General features: G+C 41.1%; 1 protein-coding gene and 1 long non-coding RNA gene across 22 annotated transcripts in view; both read left to right on the top strand.

Annotated features, from left to right (window-relative positions):
• The window catches only part of LOC105494330 (regulator of G protein signaling 6), a 626815-nt gene that overhangs the window by 167475 nt on the left and 439269 nt on the right, over positions 1-20071 (top strand). The gene's annotated exons all lie outside the window — the stretch shown is intronic.
• On the top strand, positions 877-18281 carry LOC112428961 (uncharacterized). Its single transcript, XR_011625761.1, has 2 exons — positions 877-1735; positions 17187-18281. It is a non-coding gene; the product is annotated as an uncharacterized lncRNA (long non-coding RNA).

The raw sequence follows: 20071 nt of genomic DNA, 5'->3' as shown, positions 1-20071 counted from the left end.
TTTGGATCAAATTTTTCTTGCAGATATATTTTGATTGACATGCACAGGATTTTTGGAGATAATTGAAAGAGTTGCCAACATTTATCAGGAGACTGTAGGTAAAAATACAGAGTTCCAGTTTCTCTCAAATACTTGGAAGTTTTGGCAAAATTGGGCCCCAATTACCAAAAATTGCTTCTAACCAAGCAGTAACTATTCCCTTCACACAGAATGAGCCTCCTTTCCCGCATTCCCTGTAAAATTGTACTGCATGTTCTCCTCTTTCATTTGTGTTACCTGCCTCATTTGTGGATAAAGTGTTGTAGAAAATGTCTATCACATGTACTGCTGTACTGCTAAGTGTGTAGAGCCCTAGTACCCACAGGGCTCACAGAAACAAACCTGGGATAAAAAGAACTTATGTGCGGATTTCTTTCTTATTGTGCACATTTTAAGAGGCATCAGTCTCCATGCATCCTTAGAATTGTATGGCTTTTTTTTTTTTTTTTTTTTTTTTTAGATGGAGTCTCGCTCTGTTGCCCAGGCTGGAGTGCAGCGGCGTGATCTCCGCTCGGCTCACTACAAGCTCCGCCTCCTGGGTTCACGTCATTCTCCTGCTTCAGCCCTCCAAGTAGCTGGACTACAGGCGCCCCGCCACTGTGCCTGGCTAATTTTTTGTATTTTTTTTTAGTAGAGACGGGATTTCACCATGTTAGCCAGGATGGTCTTGATCTCCTGACCTCGTGATCCACCCGCCACGGACTCCCAAAGTGCTGGGATTACAGGCATGAGCCACTGCACCCGGCCGGCTTTTTCATGATTTGATTTATTCAAAAAGGATCAAATAGTCTGTTTTTATTGAATATTTACTATATATTACCAGCTTTTTTTTTTTTTTTTTTTTTTTTTTTGAGACGGAGTCTCGCTCTGTCGCCCAGGCTGGAGTGCAGTGGCCGGATCTCAGCTCACTGCAAGCTCCGCCTCTCAGGTTCACACCATTCTCCTGCCTCAGCCTCCCCAGTAGCTGGGACTACAGGCGCCCACCACCTCTCCCGGCTAGTTTTTTGTAATTTTAGTAGAGACGGGGTTTCACCGTGTTAGCCAGGATGGTCTCGATCTCCTGACCTCGTGATCCGCCCGTCTCGGCCTCCCAAAGTGCTGGGATTACAGGCGTGAGCCGCCGCGCCCGGCCGAGAAGCAGCTTTAATAGCAGGTCACACAGGAAGTAGACTAGCTAATGTTTGAACTCAGGCACAGGTGGAGGGAGTCACACATCTTTAAGATTTATTCCCAGGACAATATCATTTTCTTTAAATGCCTGTTTTGGGGGCACTTAAATGAGCTCTCAGATAGAAACACGCATTTCCAGGGAGCTCCCTTGCCCTAGAGAAAGCTTGGGGCAGTTGCATTCAGACAGCTCTGCCATTGACCATGTGAGGAACTCTCCGCCACTCTTCCTCGTCGCTTTGGCGGGGATTATTTGTCTTTGGACTTGCTCGTTTTTGTGAAAGTGACAGTAGTGATAGTCATAGTAGTTAGTAGTCATGGTTACTTTTGTTGAGCACTTACAGTGCCAAATGTAGTAAGCCCTTTCAAACTATGTTACTCTCCCTATTTCCACTTGGGAAACTGAGTATTACCCTGTGAGTGATGGGGACTTCTTGAAGGAACCTAAACATGGGAATGTGGTAATCAGGTTGGAGTTTCATGGATTTGGTTCCAAAAGCCAAGCAGAGAGTGGGTCACCAGCACAGCGGTAAGAGTCAGGAAAATTGGTTGACACTGTTGTGTACAGGGGAGAGTTGCTTGGGGCTTGAACTAAAGGGATGGTGAAGAGAGGGGTAGGTTTGAGAGAGACTTAGAAGGTAGTAATGGCAAGGCCTGGTAAAAGACGGGAATGATTTCCAGTTTTAGTTTGGACAGCAGCATGGATAAGAAAGAATATAAGGGGCTGGGTGCAGTGGCTCAGGTCTGTAATCCCAGCACACTGGGAGGCTTCGGTGGCCGGATCACTTGAGGTTAGGAGTTTGAGACCAGCCTGGCCAACATGGCAAAACCTCATCTTTACTAAATTAGCCAGGTGTGGTGGCGCACACCTGTAATCCCAGCTGCTTGGGAGGCTGAGGCAGGAGAATCACTTGAACCCGGGAGGTGGAGGTTACAGTGAGCCGAGATCACATGACTGTACTCCAGTCTGGGCAATAGAGCGAGACTCTCAAAAACAAAACCAAAAAAAGTAGAAAGAAAGAATATAAGAAGGCTAAGAAGGCATCGTGGGGACAAGGGAGTGAAGAGTCACAAATTCAGTTTTGAATGTCAGTTTGATGTACTCTGTGACTTTCAGTTGGAGATGTCACAAGATTACTACAAGGAGCTCCCAGTGTCTTCACGTAGTTTTCCCAGCTTACTCAGTAAATATTTGTTCCCTAAATGAATTCATGATTTCCATAGTTACTCAGTAAATATTTGTTTTCTAAATGAATCTATCTGTAAGCAACTCAAGCAATATCCTCTCCTACCATTTATCTTAGTGTTTGAATTTCATCTCCAACCACTTAAATCAAAGTCTCTGGGAGATGGGAGCTAGGCATTGACATTTAAAAATGTATGTTCGGCCAGGCACAGTAACTCATGCCTGTAATTCCAATACTTTGGGAGGCCAAGGCAGGTGGATTGTTTGAGTCCGGGAGTTCGAGACCAGCCTGGGCAACATGACAAAACCCTGTCTCTAGCAAAAATACAAACATTAGCTGGGCTTAGTTGTGTGCATCTGTAATCCCAGCTACCTGGGAGGCTGAGGTGGGAGGATCACCTGAGCCCCAGAGGATAATCTGAGCCCAGGAGGTTGAGGCTACAGTGAGCCATGATTGCGCTACTGCACTCTAACCTGGGCAACAGAGTGAGACCCTGTCTCAAAAACATACAAAAACCTTTGTGTCCACAGATATTCTAATTTGTGGCCAGATCTGACAGCCACTGCTTCAGTTTTAATGAAACAACAGATGAAACAGGTCTATGGAGATGTTCTTTTACTCATCCATCAATTTCGTTTTTGAGTGTCTGCCACTGTTTTGAGCTCCATGAAACTTAAAAGTAAATATTGATGTGTTCACCTCTGTGTTCCTAGTGTCAGAACAGTGCCTGGCACAGAATAGTTGCTCAGTAAATAGTTGTAGAATAAACGAATGTTTTATGATTCCGAGCACTTAGAGAACACTGTGCTCTGGTAACGTACCACCATCAGTGTCTGTAGCTGCAGCAGGAGGCTTCTGAGGCCTCTGTGTCTGGACTGTTGTGCTAACATCCTCTCGTTTCTTCAAGGCAGAGGGGTTGCTGTCTGGGAAAGGTGTACGCTTTGGAGCGTGAAGTCGGACTTTGCTAAGTGAACACTTGGATGTGTCGTGCATCTCTGTTCACAAGTACATTCTCTGCTATGGACTGAATTGTATATCTCCAAAACTTGCATGTTGAATCTCCACCCCCAGTGTGATGTTATTTGGAAATGGGGCTTTTGGAAGATAATCAGGCTTAGATGGGACCACAAGGGTAAGGTCCTCATGGAGGAATTACTGCTTTTAAAAGACTAGTACATTCTCTGATCCCTTGGAAATGTATAACCTTTCCATCCTCTTCTTTATTACCTGCCTTCTACCTGCATTGCTGGAGTTGGCTTCTTGGTGTTGACAAACCTTACAATACTCAGGTTGAAGACAAGAGCAGCCGACAAGGGGCTTTTGTAGGGAGTGGTTGTCAGTGTCTGGTGCTTTAGTATTTCCTTCCATCGGGGTTTTGAAAAGGTAGTCCCGCATAGAAAATGGTTCCGGCCAAGGAACAGCAAGTCTGTCTGTTAATCTCTGGGTATATTCAAGACATCTCTCTGACTGTATTCCATACGTACTCACCAGTGACGTACTGCTTCTCTAGAAGGTTCCCTTTGGAAGCTGAAAAAGATTCTAATTCCTAACACAGTAGCTTCTGCTATTTTCCTATGTATGTTTTTTCCTCACTTTTGTTTATCTTCTGCTTCACCAAAATACATTTACATAAACAATATTAGTCTGTGTACAGAAAATATGAATAAAGAAATACATATTTAAAACCTTAGAAGAAATGAAAATAAAAACTTAAGAATTGGAAAAGAATTCCAAAACCTCAAGGTTGACCAAGCTGGAGGGTGTTTTTGTACATATTTATTGTAGTTCTACCGTGTGCCAGGTTTTGGATACTTTCTTTTAATCACAGAACTTTACAAGATAAGTATTGTCTCCATTTTATAGATTAGACCATTTAGGCTCTGAAACTCAAGGGCATGTAGCTGCTACATGGTAGAGTCAAGATTTTAATTTAGCGTGCCTGACTGTAAAGCACCTTTCCTTGGTCTAAAGGCCAGCGACAGTTTCTAATGAAAGTTTTCACACGTACACAATGAAGCAAGAAAATGAAGACAGTGTAGAAGATTTTTGATAAAGCAAAATACAATTAACTTTAAGAAACTTGTTCATTATTTTAAAATACCTATATTGGCTAAAGGTTGACAATCTAACGTCAGTCCCCTAATCATTTTTTAATATATATATAAAATATTATATATATATAATATATATTTAATATATATAAATATATAAATATATATATATATATTTTCTTAAAAGCCTACTCGTTCATGAAATCACAAGTTCAGACTCAGGGTCCGTGATTTAACAGTGGAACAGAACAGAATATTTAAAGTTTGGAATGTTCCAGAAAAGCCAGATTTACGAGACTGTCTTAAGGCCCCAAAGAAGAAACAAAGATTTGGCTTGCTGCTCAGAGTTAAACACTGTGTACAAAATACCTTAGGAGGAATTTGAGAGCTCCATTACTTCAGACTTAGGAAATAGCCCTTTCTTATCTCTCATATAACGGTACCTGTCTCTCAGGAAGCTAGGCCTTCCTTGCAGTGATAATAGCTGGCCTGTGGAGCCCCTTCACTTTGCATTACAGCAATTCTGGTGCCTTCCTTTCCCATTAGGAATCTAAGCTTGCACTACCTTTTAAAATGTCTTCAAGAGTCAACATGTGGACATCTGAGTGTCAAATGTGGTATGCACTGTATTTAAGTATCACTTAGGAAGAAAAGCAAAACTCTCAGCCCCTTGAAATGGTTTTTAAAGTAATGTTTTGGTGGAAAAGTCCCATTTTATCTGTGCAACTTAATACCCTTTGTGCAATTTTAGCCAACTTCTTGAAAACACAGGAGGAATACAACAACTTTCATTATCTCTTTTGCTCTGAATAGCACCAATCATCAAACCAACATTCACCACCTTCTTGTTCTCTTGAACTTAATGTATTTTTGTATATGTAACAATTTAGGGGAAAACATAAGGACAGAAAAAAAAAAAACTTTTCCCCTAAGTAAGAAAAATTACAGAAAATCATTAATGTGCTAATTAAGGAATGAAAATCAAATTGCGAAAGGTTTCTTACCCAGATTGAAATAAATAGGCCTGGGCTTGGTCCCATGGTGGAGATAGGGCCCCTGGAAGTATGCTGGAAGCATGCAAGGCCACTTGCAGCCTAGACTCAGAAATGACACATCATCACTTCCGCCATGTTCCATTGGTCAAAGAAAGCCATTCAGGCCAGCCCAGATTCAAAGGGTGGAGGAAACAGAGGTTGCCTATGACAGAAGGATTTTGACCATTTTTACAATTTACCAAAGGAGTGACTTGGTCCAGGATATTAATTAATTTAAAGGAGTTAATGTAGGTAAAGTTCTCAGAATGCCTAAGTGCATGACAATTGTTGTTTTGCTATTTATTATTATTATTGCATTATTCTCTCTAGGCTTTTGCCCCAGGAGCTTATTGAACGTTCTTTAATATTTTGTTTTGTTTTTTAAAATGATGCAGGAGGAACAACGGTGACTTTTCAGGCCCTGGAAATGCTACATATGGGCTGGTATCTTAGAGATGTTTCTTTGGCTCCCATGGGTGCTCCCGCTTTTGCTCTCTCCCCATCTAGGTGGCGCCATCAGGGATCCCCAGCTGTCCCATGTTGTCGTGCTTTTCCTTCCCTCTCTGTCAAAACGAATTCTCACTCTTGATTCTTACCACTGCAGTGTTTACCAACTTTGAGTGATATATTTCCCTCTTAAAGAAAAGCAGTCTTGTGAATTTAGTTGTTGATTTATATTTTTATTATGTTACTTAAATATGTACAAACATAAAGCTATGTATAAACTAATTATGCTTGCTCATAGCTTTTATGCATTTATAAAATAAAAGAAATGAAACTTGAACAGAACAGATTTAAAAATTAAAACTTTAGAATTTCAAAATAGCAGCATTAACCTAACATGACAGATGATATTTTTACTAAAACTACATCCAGACACAAAGCCACCGTGGCCTTTGATGCCTTAGTTCCCCCATACCTTCTCTGTTTGGACTCCTGCAAGCTCTTTGAATACAGTGCACTGTGAAATTATTATCGAGTTGATTATGAACACGAATATGAGAACTGAAGTTACCCGACAGTGCTTTGTTGTAAGATGGCTGTTTAGCTTAGTGCCTCTCAAATTTTAATGTGCAGATAACTCACCAGGGGTCTTGTTAAATTGCTCACTTTGGTACAGAGGGGCAGGGGTAGGGTACAGAATTCTGTGTTTTAAATAAGCTCTCAGGTTATGCCTGTTGGTTGATCTGGGAATGACACTTTGAGTACAAGGATCTGACTATGGTTCTATCGTTTGTTTAGATTGTTACTTAAACACACAAATATTTAAGAATCAGTAGAAAATTAACATGTTTATGGTTAGGTCCTTGGTCTCTAGTGTAAGATTCACTGCACTAAAACATACAAGCAGTTAGGCTATTAGAGCATTATACTGGCCCTATGGGAATCAGATCCAGACACCAAGTGTGAAGTTGCATGTATTGAGTATCAGGCATCAGCCAGTAATATAGGGAGGGAATGACGATTATATGAAGACCTCCCTGGACACTCCAGATGCAACTCACAGATGATGACTCCTCGAGCAGTGGGACAGGCCTAATGTGGTTTTGCCTCTAATAAATCAAATCTCTCCATTTTTACCCAAGTAACATATTATTTGTACTTTCCTTATATCACCACTCACATTTTGCCTGGTCTTACAGTTTAAAATGTGGTACAGCTTTCTTTTCCGATGTTAATATTCTGAGGGCAAGGATCATGTTCTATTCATTTTTGTACTTTTCATACAGCAGGCATACAAACATTTGTGGAATTGAATGTATTAGCTAGATAAATCTTGAGAGTGCCCTCTGCTATTTGCATAACCAAGGTTTTCTGAAAATTCCAGGAATTTTGCTCTTTCTGTTATATTTCAGACTCGTTTTTTTATTTACTACTAGTGCTTTTTTTTCCTTCTAGGAAAGATTCCTAAGATTTAAATGACTAGCTTAGTCTCTGATATTTGAACATACACCACATTTTTATTGCTCTTGGCTCTCAGATGCGCTTTGCTTTTAATTTTCATCTGAGAATAAATGTTGAGAAGATTAGAAACACTTATTTAGTTGATAATCTGTGTGACCAGAATTTATCTTTTCTAAATAGTTCCGTAGCAATCTTCTAGAGAGAAGTTCTGGTAGAAGAAGCAGTAGAGTGAGTTGTTCTTTAAAAAAGAAATGCAAGTTTGTAGAGAGATACCCAGGTGTGGGTTTTATGCATAAAATATTTTTCTTATGAGAAAAAGGAAAACAGTGCCTGACCTTATCAATAAACCATTATAAGGTATCTTCAGTGTAGGTCCCTAGGACATTCCAACTCTTCTCTTGGACTGAGAAACTCTCAGATAGTGGTTGGGAGAAAAAGATCCAGAGGTCACAGTGAGATATTTAACAAACATGTGAATCAGCTGTATAGCACATCAGAGAACAGAGACCAGATATATATGCATAGTAAGGCAATATTCTCATGATACTGATAAGAACATTTTTCCAAGTTCTAGTGATCTATCTGTCCACCCATTCAATCTTTCATTTAACATTTTATTGAAAAATTAAAAGCAGACTCAAACTTCACAAAATAAGTATAGTTTAACGCAAAGATTCCCAAAATATGATCTCCAGATCAGCATTGCCTTAGAAGTTGTGAAAGAAGCAAATGTTTGCACTCCAGTGGAGATTTACTAAATCAGAAACTATGGAGGTGGGGTGTTTATTTTAACAGGCCCTTCTGAAGCTTACCATGCATGCTTGAGTTTGAGAATCAATGACTTAGCATGAACTAGTATGAGGTGGACACTTCGAACCCACCACCTAGCTAAAGAAATAGATCGACCAGTCTCTTCAGAAGCCCCTCCATGTGTCCCTTCCCAGCCACAGTTCCTTTCTCCTTCCAAATTACCCACTCTCTTGAGTTTTCCAGTAATTATTCCCTTGCCTGTTTATAGTTTTGTCACTGGATTGCATATCCCTAGCCACAATCATTTAGTCTTTTCCATGGATATTAACTTATCTTTCAGTCTATACATTCCCCCATTGTCCCCTCCTTTTCCATACAATGTGTCTGATGAAGAACTTGGACTGTTAGACCTGTTGGGGGTTCCCAGGGTGGACTTTGCTGGTTGTGTACTCATGGTGCGGTGTAACATGTTCCTCTGAACTTCCTGAATATCAGCAGATGGATACAGGGGTTTCGTCAAGCGCAAGTCCTATCCTTTTGCTGAGACTATAGATGGGAATGAGTTTTTTTTTTCCATCAGGAGGCACAGGACATCTAGTTCTCACTGTATTTTGATGTGAACAGGCCATAGGTACTCAATACTTAGATCGATTGAGAGAAGCATAATGGTGATATTCTGTCATTTCATTTTCACTTACTAGCTGGAAAATCTTAGATGGAATAAATTTAAATTACTGTGTGGCTACCTTGTGATAGATTTCACGTATGAAAAGCCAGTTGAATGCTCATTTTTCCTTTTATTTACCTAGTTTTCAAGATACAGAATTGCTTCCCTGTCATGTTCAGAAGGTGACCAATTAAAGAAAACAACAACAACATGAACTACTAGGTTTAAACGTCCTGGAAGAGTATCAAACTGTAGCAAATCTTATCCCTATTGAAGCTCAGATTGTCCCATTTTTGGCCAGTGGAAGCCTCTTCAACTTGGCTCTGGATTCCTTTTGATACAGCTCTAGCACTATTTGCTTCCTTCCTTTTTTATTACAGGCTCACCTTGTGTATTTCCTGCCCCAGACCAAGAGTCAGCCATTTCTCTGAGAATGCACCCTGCTCCCCTAGTTCTTTTTGATAGGAAAAAAATGTCAAAACCACAAACCAGATACTCATGACTACTGACTTGATTCTGTTTTACTGAGTCTTTTCAATGGACAAAGCTGGGAAATATCCACATCTATATCTATATAGCTCTTTCTATACCTATACATAGATGTTATATGTATTTAAATATATTTAAAGGTAAAATACCTCATGAGTTTATACTGATATTTCCAATTCAGGACTACAGGGTTTTTATCTTCTTTTTCCTGCCCAAACAATCTTGGTTCTCAAGGACATAGAGTATGCTAGATTAGAATATCTCGTAATTACTCATTTGCATGCTTCCACATTACACACACAATATTAATACTACCAGCACCAATTATGATTACTAAAAAGAGTTAAAACATTTTTGTGCATATGCTATTCTCATTTTCCTCTATTATTTTATAGTTATACCTAATCTATTTTATCAGATAATAGTTATTAATACTATACTCTCTTCCATTTAACCCCCATTTAATGTTAGTTCTTAGTTTCATATATTTGATGATCATCACCATCTTCACGTCAATGATATGACATTTGGTTGTCCAAAGCTCATTCTGTAGTAGTTGCCTTAAGAAGAAGTTATGGGAACAGTATACCTTGAGTTCTTGCATGTTGAAAAGAATGTTTTCTCTACTTAATGTTCATTTTTGCTTGGATATAAAATCCTTGGCTTATATTTTATTTCATTGAGTGCCCTAAATGCATTAGATCATATCCTGGCATAAAACACTGTCAAATTCTAGTGATAATCCAGTTTTCATTTTTTCTTACAAGTCACATTCTCTTTTTGCCAAGAAGCCCATAGAGATTTTTTTTTTTTTCTTTAAAGTCTTGTCATTTTACTAGCATATGTCTTGATGTTGATAGTTATGGGTTGTTATTCTCACATAAGTAGTTTCTTTTTTTGTATCTTAGGAAAGTTTTTCTTGAATTATAGTTTTAAAATTTGTTACGTTTTCTTGTTTTACTGTTTCTGCCTTCTTTAGAGACTCCCATTGTCCTTCTGTTGCATCTTACTTGTCTGTCTTCAAAATTTATCACATTCTTGAAGCCTTCTTACCTTTCTTCAGTTCTTTTGACTTTTTAAAAAAAATTCATTTCCCCCTTCAACTTCTGAAGAGTTATTTGATTTTATTATTCCCTCTTAAGTTTCTTCTAGTTAAACCTTCTTAAGAAAATGTCTAATTCTTTTCTAAGCTCTGTCACCTTATTTCTGAACTTTTTCTAGTTCCAATTTATATCGCTCCTTCATGTCTAGCATGTTTTCTTAGTGTCTTTTGGCAAATTTGGAAATTGTATTTTAGAATTGTGATCTGATTTTGGAGCCAGCTTTCTTGGTGTGCTTTCAATATCTGTGGGGATGTTGTTTTATTCTTTTTTCTCTTTTATCCTTATAGCAATATTATGTGGAATTTTGTCTCCGTGCCTTTCTCTTGCTCATTTCCTCACGTTTTAGAAAGAGACTTTGTTCAGGTAGATTTTTCTAACTTCACAGAGCTCTGTCTTCTATTGTTTTTTTATGTAGTGTTTAAAAAAAACTTGCTTTGTAAATTTTTTTGGTGTTTTTTTCCTTTTCCATTGTTACCTGAATCTTCTCTCTTTTTCTTTCTTTCTGTTTTGCTCAACTTTAATTTTTTTTCCCCAGCAGTTTCTCTCCAGTGTGGGACCTTGTTCTGAGAGCAGGTGCTGGCTAGTTGTGTAGCTATTTGTGATTTATCCTTACTTATTTTTGTATCTTGATGTTTGTGAGGATACCTTGTCTCTTAGTTTTGTTGTAAATGTCCATTAATTTTTGGTTTTTCGATTTCATTGCTCTGTCTCTTTACATGTAGGGGTTCTGGGAGATCCAAAACTGTGTCACTGCTACCACTGCCATCTCCTCAGGAATTCCTCAGTTTTTAAAATGATGATTTTTGAGATTTTAAGCTCTATAATTTGAGAGAGAGAGCATTTTTGGAGCTGGGACAAAAAAGTTTTTAATTTAATTATGGGAAGTAATGAAAAGAATTGGCTTCTAAAATGCAATGCAGAGATGCGTAAATGTATTCTTGCCCAATTACAGAGCAAAATAGATGACAATACAGAAATAAACATGGTCTGGAGTAGAAGTAGGTTAATCTGCATGCTTTAGACTTATTAGACAGTATATACACTTTATTTCTTCATTAAGTGAAGAAATTTATATTGTGCCTTACAATGGACAGATACCATATTAAGTGCTTAAAAAATATGTTGACCCTTGCCTGTCTGGCCTACCTCGCAATGCTGTGTGTAACAAAATTACACACAGAAGACCTGAGATATGGCAAAGTAAAGTGAGAGGGAAGTGACTTTCCCAATACCACACAGTACTTTGAGAATTACACCACAAGCCTGGATATCTGTAACTCCCAATCCAAGATTCCTTCCATCCCAATATTCAGTCTCATTGCTAAGTATCAAGATTTGTTACCACCTCAAAAGAAAACATTCTGACATTGAGTGTGTGCTATTTTTTGAAGAATGTTGTGAATTATCTGTTCTTAAAAAGTCAGTAGTGCAGCTTTCACTGTAGAGTTCTTTTGTTCAGGCTTACACAGCTATCACTATTTACCAGGTGACTTGCTGTATTCCAGACATCCTTGGCTGCTTTGTATACATATTCTTATTTAACCCTCACCACCTGGCAAAGCATTGTCCTCATCTCTGGTTTACACATGAAGAGACTTATTTTAACTCAGAGTATGTTGTCCAAAATTACCCTGCTAATAGACTGGTGGTTCTATGGAAACAGACACTTTCTTCTTTTATATGTAAAGCGTTCTGGGCAGCAAGTAATAGACTCTTCTCATCACTATGGGCACCATGGTCTGGGTGCCTCATTGGCCTCTTTAGCCCCTCCCAACACATATACACGAAAGAGAGGAGAAGAGAGAAGAAGAGGAGAAGAGAGAAGAGTCAATGATTGACTCTCCTGGCAGAAAGTCTACCATGTCTAATGGTCTTGTAAGAGGGAGGCAGCGACATCTGTCTCCCTGCCTTCTTTCTTTCCATTCCCCTCGCTACTAAATTAGTTCACTGAGCATCAGAGTGTAAATGCAGTTTCTCTTTCTTGTGCCAACATGGACATTCATATGCCACTTTGTGTGTAAAATTTCTACATGAAGTCTATAACCTGTTTCTTTGGTATGTAAGGCCGTAGAGTGAGCAATAATGAAAACCAGAAATGTTTGGGGGAAAAGAACTTTTTGTCTGATCTTTTATATTCATTGACCCAGACAAGTGTCACAAGGACCATGTGAGACTGGGGAGCCTGGGACATCGCCCACGCTCTGCTGATGAAGAAACTGAACCAGGCCTACATCTTTTGTCTAGTCACACCCAGCATCCTCTGACCTTGCTCCTTGCCTCACTCTGATCCCTCTAGAATCCATTGCACACACCAACCAACTCAGGCCCTGAAACTCTTCTTTTGTGAGGTTACTTTCCAGTCTTATACCTGTTGGCTTTTTCTCTTTGTTCCCCAAATCAAATCTGAACACGTCTGCCTGCAAGACTCTCCTTCTGCTCTTTTTTTCCTGATCACCTTGGCTGACAGCTCTTTGAGAAGAGGGCTTAGATTGATAATAATCTGTGATCCTTTCCTTCCACCTTTCCTGGCTCTGCCAGTTCGTGGAGTAACATTTTCTTTTCCACAGTTACTGTAAAAAGAAATCGATTCTTTTTAGCTAAAGTAAATGACATCCAACTCTCCTTACATGGAAAAAAGGCACTAAAGTGCTGACAGATACCATCTCAGGAATGGATGGATATTCTTGCTGTTTTCCTTCCAGGACAATCAGAAACAAATTTAACTGGTGAATGGCCATTCCACATGGAAGGGAAGTGGTAGCCTAGTGCGCTAGATCAACCTCGTGCACCTCTCAGTAGGATTCAGGGTATGTCTATATAATTTCCACTTACACATTACACATCTAATAGAATCTTAGAAGACAAGGATGAGTCACATGCCCAATCCACATTTATGTCTTCAAAATACACTTTGAACAACAAAGCCACATATACATATTAAAAGGCCTAGGAAACTTCTAGAACACTTGACAATCCTGATTGCCAGGATCTGTTAGTCACTCCACTCCAAACAGGGTTTTGACAAAATGCATTTTCCCAGCAGAGGTTACCACTTCCACAAGAAGACCACATTTCTATATATGTGGCCAGCAGCATTCACCAGGGTACGTACTTCAAGGACACTTCAAATGGCCCTTCAGTGTGCACTCAAAAGGGATCCTCAGAGGAGCATTCAGACCATTTGCTTAAATCATTGTATGCTCATTAAGAGGGGCAGATCTGCAGCCTCAACTAGAGATCTGGTAGTTAATCTGGGTCCAGGATGTTTCTTAACTAAACATGTTAAAGGAGCCAGATAGGTTGCTCTCTACTGCCAATTTATCAGTTTAACTTTCCTCCTTGGCTACAGAGCTATTTGGCTCTTTGGTTTAATCCCCTTGAGAAGCCAGAATCCACTGGCATGCAGAGCTCTTGGTCTTAGAGCAATATGGCTCTAAAATATACGAGGTTTATGCTGATGGTCCCTGTCACATTAGCAGATGGTGGCATTTACCATGTTGATAGGAGAGGAGTCCTTGTGCTCTCAGCCGCAGATGGCCTGGGAGACTGTCCCAGCAGCAGCACCTCACCCTCTCCAACACAAACCATGTAGTTAGTTCTTCTCTCTCTTTGTTCCTATACCACTTACGTTTGCATTTCTTTCATGCAGTTCATTGGTGGTGGTTATAGGAATCTGTTTTGATGTGTGCTCCCCTTACCAGGCTGCCAGAGTTTTAGGGGCAGGGACCTGGCTTCTCCGGGAATTAAGAGATACAACACTATGCTCAAGGTCACAAAGGTGCTGAGTGGCAGCAGAGTAGGATTCTAAGCCTCATTCATCAGTCTTCAGAGTTCAGGCTTTTAATTAGAAGGCCTGTCGTATCATAGAAATCACAATGGTCCTCTTAGGGTGAAATAATGGGTGTGAAATCGTGGATTGTCCAATGATAATTACAGTAAGAATCATTTATTGGTTTCCTAGAAACTGAACTAATCATTTTACAGGCATCATTTCAGTTAGTCCTTCTAATAGTCCTATGCATGAGGAATGTCATCACCATTTTCAGATGAGAAAATTGAGTGTCATTGACGCTAAATGACTTGCCAACCAGGTCACCCACCTAGTAAGTAACTCCAAGTCTAACCCAGATTGGTGTGATTCCAAAATCCTGGTCTTGTCATCTGACTGAGACCCGCCTCCCATCTATGGGTGCCTTGCTTTATCTAGGCTCAGACCCTGGAGGTCATTTCTTGTTACCTTGAACATAAGAAACACACAGGGGGACAAACAGACTCTGGAAATATAAAGTTCATTCCCCTGAATCAAATGCAGAAAACAATTCTCTTATGGGTTGTCCCACTTTTCATTTGAACTTAGTGGGGACCACGGGAGGGGCTGTTGAAAATGACCAGCTCTTTCCCCTGCCAGGCTTCCTACACTTACACACACATGCACACACACACACACACACACACACACCCCACTTCATGCTTAGACAGTGATAAAGGGAGTAGCTGGGGCAAGCCCCCCAACATGTGGATGACCATGGTGGTGGTGATGGTGGGAACAGTGCCTTATATTAGTGTACCTTATATGTTTACACATATTTATTTGATCACCTCAAGGTAGGTGACCGAGTACTATCAGTCCCTTTTTCCTCATGTAGGAAGAAACTGAGTGTCAGAGTAATTGAGATGGAGCAGATTCAGACTCAGGACTCCTGTTTCCTGATGGAGTGCACTTTCTGCTAGAGTAATAGCTTTCAAACTGGTGGGTTGAGGTACCCCAGAAGCCATCATAATGAGCGAGGACCAGGGGACTTAAAGACCTAAATCCTGCTTCAGCTGGACCAGCTCTGTTTTTATCTGACTGGTATAGAGGGTTCTGCATGTGGTTTTATTTTGTAGACGGGTCTGATGTTTTAACAGTTTGCTATTGCTATGTAACAAACCACTACCAAAAGTTAGTTAATTATTATTGCCCATGCCTGTGTGGTTTGGAGGGGCTCTGTCAGACTGCTCTACTGCAGGTGCTGGCTGGGACGCAGCTGGGATGGCTCTGTTCTTCGGGGTCACTCTCCTTGGACAGGGGGATAGATGGGGCATGCTCTGCACATCTTTCAGGCTGTCTTGGAACTGGTGTACTGTCACTTCTAAAGCAAGTCGCATGGCCATGCCCAAAGTCAAGGGGTAGGGAAGTACGTTGCTCATAATGAGGCTATGGCAAGGGAATGGACGCAGAGAGCGGTGAAGAATTGGGGACAATAATGCAATCTACAAGTCCATGAACAAATTGTATTATCGCTGCTCTGTTTAAGTTAGGCTATTAAAGTCCTTCAAGCCTTATGTATCCATAAAATCAAGAGGAAGTGGCTGTTGTATTGTAAAAGACAAAGGACTTCTACCCAGAGATAATCAGGCCTGAGGACTGTTGCTTCTGAATGGCTGCCAGTTTGGGTTGTGGTCAGTGTTCTCATCTTTTCATCAGCTTTACTCAGGTAGGGTGGGTGTATAAGTGTGTGTGTCAGACACAGAGAGAGGTGCAAAATAGAAGCACGCCTCTATCAGCCTTGTCAACTTCCATCATTGTTTAGTCTGTGCTTTATTTTCTCTCTCTGTCAGTGCTGTCCCCCAGCATTTACTGCAGGCTGGTCTATAGATCCAGTCTCTCCCCTGCCACTCTCTTCTTGTTTGTTGCCCTGGTGTCACTGCACCTCTGAGCTCTAAGTCTTTACCTTCTAAAAGCCATTCCTAGGACAATCATTAAAATCTATGGTAGTTTATAATTTCTGACCCTGGGCTGGCTAATTTGCCTTTATAAACTGTCAGATTCTGCTAAGGTCATTGAATGCTGTCATCTTTGTAGTGTGGTTCAAGCAAAATGGATAAGAGACCAAACAAGGAGAATTCTCCCTAGAACACAGTATGCCAGCATTGCTCTATCTCAACAATTAAAAAATGGTGCAGGAGTTACCCAGTAGAATATTTAGTGAGGTATACTCTATGCGGAGTTCATAAATACAAATGCAAAATATTTAATGCACAGAATCAGAGTTGCAAAATAAGATTTAATTCTAGAGAATTAAGGAGACAGAACTGACTTAAGGCTGTTTTTTTCCAGTAAGCTTAATTACTTGGATGACAATCATTAAACATTGCAAGTCACGTATCCCAAGTGATCGAAGGGCTTTTCACCAAATGTCTGAGAAAGTGATTATCTTATAGAACAAGCAAGTATGATAAAGGGAAACAATCAAACAAGTAATTATGATAAAGAAAAACAAGGAAAATGGCACATCCAGCCTGTTTTGTGGGAAGAATCACAGTCAGAGGCACTATATAAGTATGGCGACTTTATCTAACAGATCATTTACTAACTATCTGGAGTCAAAGTCAAGTTTATTTACATGCTGAAATCTATTTCCTTCTAATAAGATTTCATCCACTTGGATCTCAGTTATGTGGCAATCTTGACATGGAACATGTCTCAGAATATGGAAGGGCATGAGAAGGCACCAAATCTTCAACCCTAGTGTCTCACTCAGGGTTCGATTAGAGAAACAGAATCACAGGATTATTTTACAGGATTTCTTCTCTGGATTTGACTTATGCAGTTGTGGGCTCTCATTAAGCAGACAGTGGGAAGTTGCTGTGTCTCTCTCTGATTCTGGGACCTGAGGCCAGCAGGGTAGGCAGTTCGGAAGGGAAAATGGACGTGACGCTGGGGAAGCAAAGACAAATTAGAACCCGTGGGGATAAGCTGGAATCCATCAAGATGGACTGAAACCCACATTGGTCTCTTGCTGCCTTTCAAGGAACTTCCATGATGGAGGCGACTTCCAGGAGAAGCCGACTGCCCTTCACCATGGAACTCAGCCTGCATCTGCCCAGGAGTCAGAGGAGGTGAGGAAGGAGATCTGGAAAGGGCTGGACAGGCCCACCTGCTTCCTGCCCCCTCAATCTGCTGGTGAGCCAGCAGATAACCCACAAAAGCCGCAACAGCCCCTGGCCGCACATCAACTTTCAAAGACACCAGTGCAAAAGACTACAGCTACTGCTTCAGTTCCTCCTTCCAGATGTCACATGAAATGCCTCTTGGGGGTCTATGCTAACCCAGGACCGTGCAGGAGAGAGAAATCTGGGAAACACAGTTCCAGCTTAGCGAGGTTGACTTGCTCTAAATCAACCACACCTGGTCTCACTAAGCCCATTTGTCATGTGTGGCCCACTCAGTCTGGAATAATCTTTGTTGCTTCGCTGTTTTATAAGGGCCAACCTTTACCTGTTTGTCCACCTAGAGCACTGATACAGACATCAGTTCTGTATTCCCTGTTAAGGATCTGCTTCCTTAATAGGAATCTTTAAACTCCTGAATTTCTAATGACACATTCAAAAGCATTATTTGAGACTAACCAGTAATAGTGTGTGGCAAGCTGGACTTATAGTCCTGTATGATGTAGAGATACCTAAACATGAATGGATATGGATATTGTACATACATATGTGATGAAAATAATATACAAATATTGATGTAGGATGATCTAGTGTTGATACCAGACAGTCCTCATCAGTGCATTGGAGAAACCCTAGAAGAAGAGAGGCTTAGCCAGCCAGTTAACACATGTTGATGAGCATCTGCTATGTGGCAGGTAGCTTCTAGAGGTGCAGGGGATATGGCAGTTAATGGTACAGTGTCGGCCCTGAGGATCTTACATTGTTTTCCAGGTTTTCCCAACCGTGGCATCATTGGCATTTTCACTTGGGTAATTCTCTGTTGTACGGATCTGTCCTGGGCATTTTAGGATGTTTAACAGTGTTGCTGGCCTTTGCCTACTAGATGCCGGTATTCCTCCCTCTCTTCATCCCCATCCCCACTGCAGTTCAGATAATAAAAAATGTCATTAATCATTGCCAAGTGTCACATGGGGACAAAATCATCCTCAGTTGAGAACCAGTGTTTCAGAAGAGGCAGAAAAATACCACGGAGATACTTTCAGGTGCTAATAGGTGCTCTAAAGAATGTAAAGTAGGCTGGGTGCAGTGGCTCACACCTGTAATCCTAGCACTTTGGGAGGCTGAGATCACTTGAGGTCAGGAGTTCGAAACCAGCCTGGCCATCATGGTGAAACCCCGTCTCTACTAAAAATACAAAAATTAGCCAGGTGTCATGATGGGCACCTGTCATCCCAGCTACTCGGGAGGCTGAGGCAAGAGAATCACTTGAACCTGGGAGGTGGAGGTTGCAGTGAGCCGAAATCATGCCACTACACTCTAGCCTGTGTGGCAGAACGAGACTCCATCTCAAAAAAAAAAAAAAAAAAAAAAGAGTGTAAAGTAGGATGATATGGTTACATGACTACCAAGGTGGTTGAGGAAGCTCTTGCCAAAGAAGGGCCTTTGATTTGACATGCAGGCAACCCGTCAGAGATCTGGGGACAAAATGCATCCAGCAAAATGAAGAGCCAGTGCCCAGGTCCTAGAGGGGAACAAATGTGGCATGTTGAAATAGCAAAAGTGCTGGGAGACTTGGACCATGGATGATATGGTTTGGATATTTGTCCCCTCCAAATCTCATGTTGAAATGTGATTCCCAACATTGGAGGTGGGTGGGAGGTGTTTGGATCATGAGGGGAGATCCCTCATGAATGTTTCTTGGTGACCTCCCTGAGGTCATGAGTTCACACAGGATCTGGTTGTCTAAAAGGGCTGGGACCTCCCATTATCTTTCTTGTCTCTGCTCTCCCCATGTGATATTTTGGCCCCCCTTCACCTTTCACTGTGATTATAGCTTCCTGAGGCCTCACCAGAAGCAGATATTGGCACCATGCTTCATGTACAGCCTGCAGAACTGTGATCCAAATAAGCCTCTTTTCTTTATAAACGACCCAGTCTCAGGAATTCCTTTATAGCACTGCAAAAGGACTAACACAGCAGGTGAGGAAGGGAAGAGAGGACGGCATGGTGCAGGGAAGGAGGAAGGACAGCCACAACATGGGGGACCTTGTGCATGGGTCGTGGTGTAGGATCTACATTTAACTGTGGTTACTCAGGGCAGTCATGGGAGAGATGTGGTCGGGGAGTGATGCCATCTGATTTATGCCTTAGAAGGACCACGCTGGCTACTGTGTGGTGGATGCACAAACAGCTCTTCCCCTTCTACCTCCTTTGCCTTGTGACCCACAGGTACCCATGACACCCACCTGCAGCTGGCTCTTTCCATCTATCCAAAGTTGTCAACCCATAGTAGTCTCTGTGCCTACAAATGATTACATTTGGGCTTGAAAGTATGGCACCATTTTCATCAGCATTTCTTGAGTACTGGTCACTTGTTTCTGGTCCTCGTGTGTGTATACGAACATCCTTGCTATGAGTGCTGGGCCCCACCCTCACTGCCATTTTTAAAAAAACTGGTGTCCACAGCCTCTGGTGAACATCAGCTTCTCCATAAGGCTACAGTGGGAGGCACCTTCATGGATTTTGAGTTTGGCTAAAATACCTTCCTGTCCAGTTACTACCTATAATATTCCTTTCCCTTTGGTCAGAAAGCCTTTTCTCTGTGGGTTATTTCCTTCCATCTGTACCCCACACCTCTACCTCGTGCCTTCATAAGGTTTTACTCTTTACTGGCATTATGCCCATTTATATTTGAATTATACAAACATGATCATTCATGCTCTTTACTCATAGAAGGGCACCCTGT

Source organism: Macaca nemestrina, chromosome 7 (assembly GCF_043159975.1).
Source record: "Macaca nemestrina isolate mMacNem1 chromosome 7, mMacNem.hap1, whole genome shotgun sequence".
NCBI classification, from domain to species: Eukaryota; Metazoa; Chordata; class Mammalia; order Primates; family Cercopithecidae; genus Macaca; species Macaca nemestrina.
Note: the sequence above shows the minus strand (reverse complement) of the source record. Positions and strands in the feature narration are given on the sequence as shown.